The following is a 7,128-nucleotide window of genomic DNA, read 5'->3' as shown; positions in this document are numbered from 1 at the left end:
ACCTTCTCTATAAATCTAAAGTGGTAATCTGTAAAGGCTTTTAAAAATGTACGTAGTTTGTCGCCGCTGCAAAGGGGAGGGCAATTTTAAAGTATGTCATGTTTGATATCTATGATCATCTTTTATATTTTACCAAACAATTTGGCAATATATAGTGTATTTGTGCATTACATTTTTAAAAAAGTGTTTTTTTACCCAAAAAATTGCATTTGGAAAATCTCTGCTCAAATACCCTGTAACAAAAAAAAAAAAAAATACAACACCCACAATTATGTTCTGTAGGGCCTCTGCTTTAAAAAAATATATAATGTTTGGGGGTTCAAAGTAATTTTCTAGTAAAAAAAATTATGTTTTCATGTAAACAAAAAGTGTCAGAAAGGCTTCATCTTCAAGTGGTTAGAAGAGTGGGTGATGTGTAGCATAAGCTTCTAATATTGGGCATAAAATGTCAGGACAGTTAAAACACCCCCAAATGACCCCTTTTTGGAAAGTAGACACCCTGAGCTATTTGCCGAGAGGCATGCTGAGTCCATGGAATATTTTATATTTTGCCACAAGTTTTAGGAAAATGACAATTTGTTTTTTTGTTTTTTACACAAGGTTGTCACTAAATGATATATTGCTCACACATGCCATGGGTATATGTGGAATTACACCCCAAAACACATTCTGCTGCTTCTCCTGAGTACAGGGATACCACATGTGTGAGATTTTGCCATGGGTATATGTGGAATTACACCCCAAAACACATTCTGCTGCTTCTCCTGAGTACAGGGATACCACATGTGTGAGATTTTTCGGGAGCCTAGCTGTGTACGGGACCCCGAAAAGTAATCACTGCCTTCAGGTTTTTTTAAGGGCGTAAATTGCTTATTTTACATTCTCACTACCTATCACAGTTTTGGAGGCCCTGAAATGTCAAGATAGCACAACCCCCCCAAATGACCCCATTTTGGAAAGTAGACACTCCAAGCTATTTGCTGAGAGGCATGATGAGTATTTTGCAGCTCTCATTTGTTTTGGAAAAATAAGAAAGTAAAGGAAAATGTATTTATCTTTTTTTTTTTTCAATTTACAAAACTTTGTGAGAAAAAGCAAGATCTGCAAAATACTCACCAGGGTGTCTACTTTTCAGAAAAAGGGGTAATTTGGGGGGGGGGGGGGGGGTTGTGTTATCTTGGCATTTCAAGTCTCACACATGTGGTATCTCCATACTCAGGAGAAGCAGCAGAATGTAATTTGGGGTATCATTTCACATATACCCATGGCATTTGTGAGCAATATATCATTTAGTGACAACTTTGTGTAATTAAAAAATAGCTTAGGGTGTCTACTTTCTGAAAAGGGGTAATTTGGGGGGGGGGGGGTTTCATGACCTCTGAAACTGTGATAGGTAGTGGGGAGTGAAATCAACAATTTACGCCCTTAGAAAGCCTGAAGGCGGTGATTGGTTTTCGGAGTCCTCTACGCGGCTAGACTGCCAAAAAGTCTCACACATGTGGTATCCCCATACTCAAGAGAAGCAGCAGAATGTATTTTGGGGTATAATTCTACATATACCCATGGCATGCGTAAGCAACATATCATGTCAATGAAAACAAGTATCCTTTTTTAAAAAAGGTTATACTCCCCGCGCCTAGGAGTTGGTGTATTGTTAAAATAAATAAATTACCCTAAAAATGTGAAAATATGTGTAAAATTATGTGTGAAATTATGGGTTAGTAGAAATAGCAGCAGCAGTAGTATAAAATGGGGAAATGAAAACAAATAGTCCTATTGTTAGGGCTATCTACAGCGCTTGCTAAAATGTATAAAATGTGTAAAATTATATATGTGTAGTTGTAGGGTTTACAAATAAAATTACCAAAGTGCAAATGCTTGTGCAAATCAATTCCTCAATATTATAAATTCATGCGTGAATCAATAAAGTTTTCCTTTTGTGCAATAACTATATACCAAAAAATGTCCAAAGTATAAATAGGTGAAAAAATTATTATTAAATATATAATCCGTTAGAAATCCTTTTCTTAGGGAATGTGCCAGTGCTCTTTCAAGACATAAAATAGTGACTGGTAAAAAGTGCAAAGTGTTTGAAACTTTCTTCCCGTGCAATAAAATGTAAGATGGGTAACTTACCAAATGGAGTGGGTCTCACATATCGTATAATATTGAGACCAACCAGGCTTAATGGTAAGTTCCCTTTAAAAATCCTCCTCTGCCGCTGGTAGTTTTCCTCCTCACGGATCCATAGAGCAGCTCAGTTAGTAATAGATAAAAAGATAAACTCCAGATAGTGTGATATTGTAATGGAAGGTTTATTCCCAAAAAATCAGAGTTTAACAGCAAATCAGCAAGTTCCAGCAAGGATATCTTGTGCTGATATCCGCGACATACAAGACGACTGTGCAGAGTAGCGAGCGGCGGTGATCCTGGCTTGCGCTCCAATCATGTGTCACGTGTGTTACGCTGTGCTGTCCACGTTCTGATGCGTTTCATCACATCCGGTGACGTTCTCAAAGGCTGTGTCCACATCTTGACGCGTTTCGTCACATCCGGTGACGTTCTCAAAGGCTGTGTCCATGTTCTGACGCATTTCGTCACATCCGGTGACATTCTCAAAGGCTGTGTCCACGTACTGACGCGTTTCGTCACATCCGGTGACGTTCTCAAAGGCTGTCAACTTGCTGATTTGCTGTTAAACTCTGATTTTTTGGGAATAAACCTTCTATTACAATATCACACTATCTGGAGTTTATCTTTTTATCTATTACTACCTGAGCTGCTCTATGGATCCGTGAGGAGGAAAACTACCAGCAGCAGAGGAGGATTCTTAAAGGGAACTTACCATTAAGCCTGGTTGGTCTCAATATTATACGATATGTGAGACCCACTCCATTTGGTAAGTTACCCACCTTACATTTTATTGCACGGGAAGAAAGTTTCAAGCACTTTGCACTTTTTACCAGTCACTATTTTATGTCTTGAAAGAGCACTGGCACATTCCCTAAGAAAAGGATTTCTAACGGATTATATATTTAATAATAATTTTTTCACCTATTTATACTTTGGACATTTTTTGGTATATAGTTATTGCACAAAAGGAAAATTTTATTGATTCACGCATTAATTTATAATATTGAGTAATTGATTTGCACAAGCATTTGCACTTTGGTAATTTTATTTGTAAACCCTACAACTACACGTATATAATTTTACACATTTTATACATTTTAGCAAGCGCTGTAGATAGCCCTAACAATAGGACTATTTGTTTTCATATCATTTCAATGACAACTTTGTGCAAAAAATTATTATTATTTTTTTTTGGAATTTTTCAAACACCCTTGACAAAAAAATGATATATTCAATGGACTCAATATGCCTCTCAGGAAATTCCTTGGGGTGTCTACTTTCCAAAAAGGGGTAATTTGGGGGAGTTGTACTGCCCTGTCATTTTAGCACTTCAAAAAATGAAATAGGCAGTCAGAAAGTAAAAGCTGCGTAAATTCCAGTATATACACCATAGTTTATAGACGCAATAACTATTGCCCAAAACAATAAATATGCGCTTATTGAGATTTTTTTATCAAAGACATGTAGCAAAATACATTTTGGCCTAAATATATGACAAAAATTTAGTTTATTGGATATTTTTTATAAGAAAAAGTAGAAAATGCCCTTTTTCTAAAAATTTTCAGCCTTTTTTCTTTTATATCCCAAAAAAATAAAAACCGCAGAGGTGATCAAATACCACCAAAAGAAAGCTCTATTTGTGGGAAAAAAAGGACATAGATTTTGTTTGGGTACAGCATTGCATGACTGCGAAATTACCAGTTAACCACTTGTCGACCAGCCGCCGTAGTTTTATGGCAGCAGGTCAGCTCTGTCCCACGAATTGATATATCATGAAACGCACGCCCATTCGCCTCAGGGGAAGCTAATCAGCGGGTCCAGCGACCGTGATTGCTGTCGGGCACCCGCGATCGCTTCCCGTGGAGACAGAACAGCTGTTTTGTCAGTAATGAACACAGGGATCCTGTGTTCCTCTTATTTAGGAACATAAGTCTCTGTGTTCATGCAGCAAGCCCATCCCCCCACAGTTAGAAAGCACCCCCTAGGGACACATTTAACCCTTTGATCGCCCCTGGTGTTAACCCCTTCCCTACCAGTGTCATAATTCCAATGCATATTTTTAGCACTGATTACTGTAGTAATCTCATTGGTCCCACAAAAGTGTCAAATATGTCAGTTAGGGGTCCGATCTGTCTGCCGCAATGTCACAGTCCCGCTAAAAATCACTGATTGCCGCCATTACTAGTAAAAAAAAAAAAAAAAAGAAAAAAATCTTTCCCCTACTTTATTAGATGCTATAGCTTTTGAGCAAACCAATCATTATACACTTATTGGGATTTTGTTACCAAAAATATGTAGCAGAATCAGGGCCGCTGATAGGGGGGGGGGGACCACCAGCCCTCTTGTAGGGGGCCCGAGCACACAGCGGGGCCACACAGAGAGGGGGATTAGTGATGGACAACAAATACAGAAATCTTCCTTCAGCACCTGAATCTGATCTGTCCCTCTCCCTGCTATTATCTGTTGAGAAAGAGACAGTTGTCCCTCACTTATCCCCCTCCCTTGTGTGGCCCCCCTCCCAGCACTTATCTCTGCTCAGGAGTTTATTTGTAAATTGTAACTTTGTTTCTCTCTCTCTGTCTCTCTGATCACTGAGCTCCAACTGCCCAGCCTGTATATTTTTCTCATCTCATCTTCTTTTTTATTTAACATAGTTTTTTTTTAGATTTAGCAGGAATTATGCGAGTTATGTTATATTTGTGTCTGATAATAGTGATTTTGTTGTAATTTTAGCTAAATATTTCTTTAAAATTTTCTTGGGGGGGCCCTGCCAGGTAGTCTGTACGGGGCCCCACGATTTCTAACAGCAGCCCTGAGCAGAATACCTATTGGCCTAAAATGATGAATTTTTTTATTGGGAATGTTATATAGCAGAACGTAAAAAATATTGTTTTGTTTTTTTTTCAGAATTGTTGCTATTTTTTTGTTTTTAGCGCAATAAATTAAAATTGCACAGGTGATCAAATACCACCAAAAGAAAGCTCTATTTGTGGGGGAAAAAGGACATCAATTTTTTTAGGGTACAGTGTTGCACGACCACGCAATCGTCAGTTAAAGTAACGCAGTGCATCGCAAAAAATGACCTGGTCAATAAGGGGGTAAAACCTTCTGGTCCAGAAGTGGTAAAAGTTGACAGGGCTATATTTTTCATCCCAATAGTGACTGTATCCTATCAGATGCAATCACTGGGTATTCAGGCAGAAAAATGTGTCGGTTGCTTGACTCCAATAGCCGGCAGATGAGATTTCTCCACACACTCTGTTTAGCATGGATAAGGAAATCTACTGATTTTCTCCTGTTTGTCCCATTGGCTGAAGGAGAGAAGTTTAATAGTACAGTTGCAGACTTTTGTAAAACTTTGACAGTTGGCTGCCCAGGACTGGAGGCACAGGAACCCAAACATACATAGAAATCATTTCTGTATGCGATAAAGCTTGACTTGCAGTAATTACGTGCCTGACTGTCAGAAACTCACTTTGATAAATATCCCTCTGAGTCTGTTGAATCGCTCTCTTCTGAGATTCTTTACATAACTGACATATATTTATCGCACAAAATACAGACAGTTGTTCATTTGGGTCGCCCCCACTAGCATCCTGACTGGCACAAGCAAAGCTTAATTATGTGTATTTCATGCAAACAAAGCATTAATGAACCAGATGGCTCTATTTTAGTGATTATTTTGTTGAATTTATAAGGAAGCAGAAAAAAGAAAGCAACATTTCTTCATGAAAACGTTAAAGTCCTACAGAGAAAGGTTAACTCTTAACCGCTTGCCGACCCGCCGCCGCCTATATACGGCGGCAGGTCGGCAGGTTCCCGCAAATTGCCATACCTGTACGGCGATTTGCAGGTGCGATCCTGGGGGCCGCGCCCACTCACCAGCGGGGCCGGCAGCTGCACTCAGGGCCGGCAGCAGCACTTGTCGCTGGTCACTTGCGATCACTCCCCGTTGTAAACACAGCAGACCGTTGTTCTCTCTGGAATCAATGCAGAGCTCCTGTGTTCCTTCTATTTAGGAACACAGGTCTCTGTGTTGATTTCACAAGCCTATCCCCCCCACAGTTAGAAAACACCCCCTAGGATCACATTTAACCCTTTGATCACCCCTGGGTTAACCCATTCCCTGCCAGTGTCTTTATTACAGTAACAGTGCATAGTTTTAGCATTGATTACTGTAGTAATGTCACTGGTCCCTCCAAAAGTGTAAAAAATGTCAGTAAGGGGTCCGATCCGTCTACCGCAATGTCGCAGCCCCGCTAAAAGTCGCTGATCGCCACCATTACTAGAAAAAAATATATATATATAAATGACATAAATCTTTCCCCTAGTTTGTAGATGCAATACCTTTATGGGGATTTTTTTTTTTTTTTACCAAAAACATGTAGCAGAATACAAATTGGCCTAAAATGATGAAAAAATTTGATTTTTTTATTTTTTTGGGAGGGGGGATGTTATATAGCAGAATGTGAAAAATATTGTTTTTTTTTTTCAGACTTGTCGCTCTTTTTTGTTTATAGCGCAAAAAATAAAAATCGCACAGGTGGTCAAATACCACCAAAAAAAGCTCTATTTTTGGGGGAAAAAAGGACATCAATTTTTTTTGGGTAGAGCATCGCACAACCGCGCAATTGTCCGTTAAAATAACGCAGTGCCGAATCGCAAAAAATGGCCTGTTCATTATGGGGAAAAATCTTTTGGTCCAGAAGTGGTTATAGTGTAAACATATGCAAAGGGCTTATTACAAATACTTACCAATTTTCATTTTGTTTAGCAAGCTTCCTATTTCAGACACCCCTACTAGACAACATATAGCATACCTCCCAACTTTCTGAGATAGGAAAGAGGGACACCTATTAGCAAAAAGTATGTAGGAAAAGGACACACCCCCATTATATGGAGAAAAAAATGCAAAAAAATCAATTGGTTAAACAAACACGTGTTTTTTTAATTTTTTTTTTACCACTAATATTCCTTCTCCTGGCTTCTAAAATT

This window comes from Pelophylax lessonae (genome assembly GCF_965119305.1).
Source record: "Pelophylax lessonae genome assembly, chromosome: 6".
Taxonomy (NCBI): domain Eukaryota; kingdom Metazoa; phylum Chordata; class Amphibia; order Anura; family Ranidae; genus Pelophylax; species Pelophylax lessonae.
The sequence above is the reverse complement of the archived record's forward strand: the minus strand, read 5'-3'. Positions refer to the sequence as shown.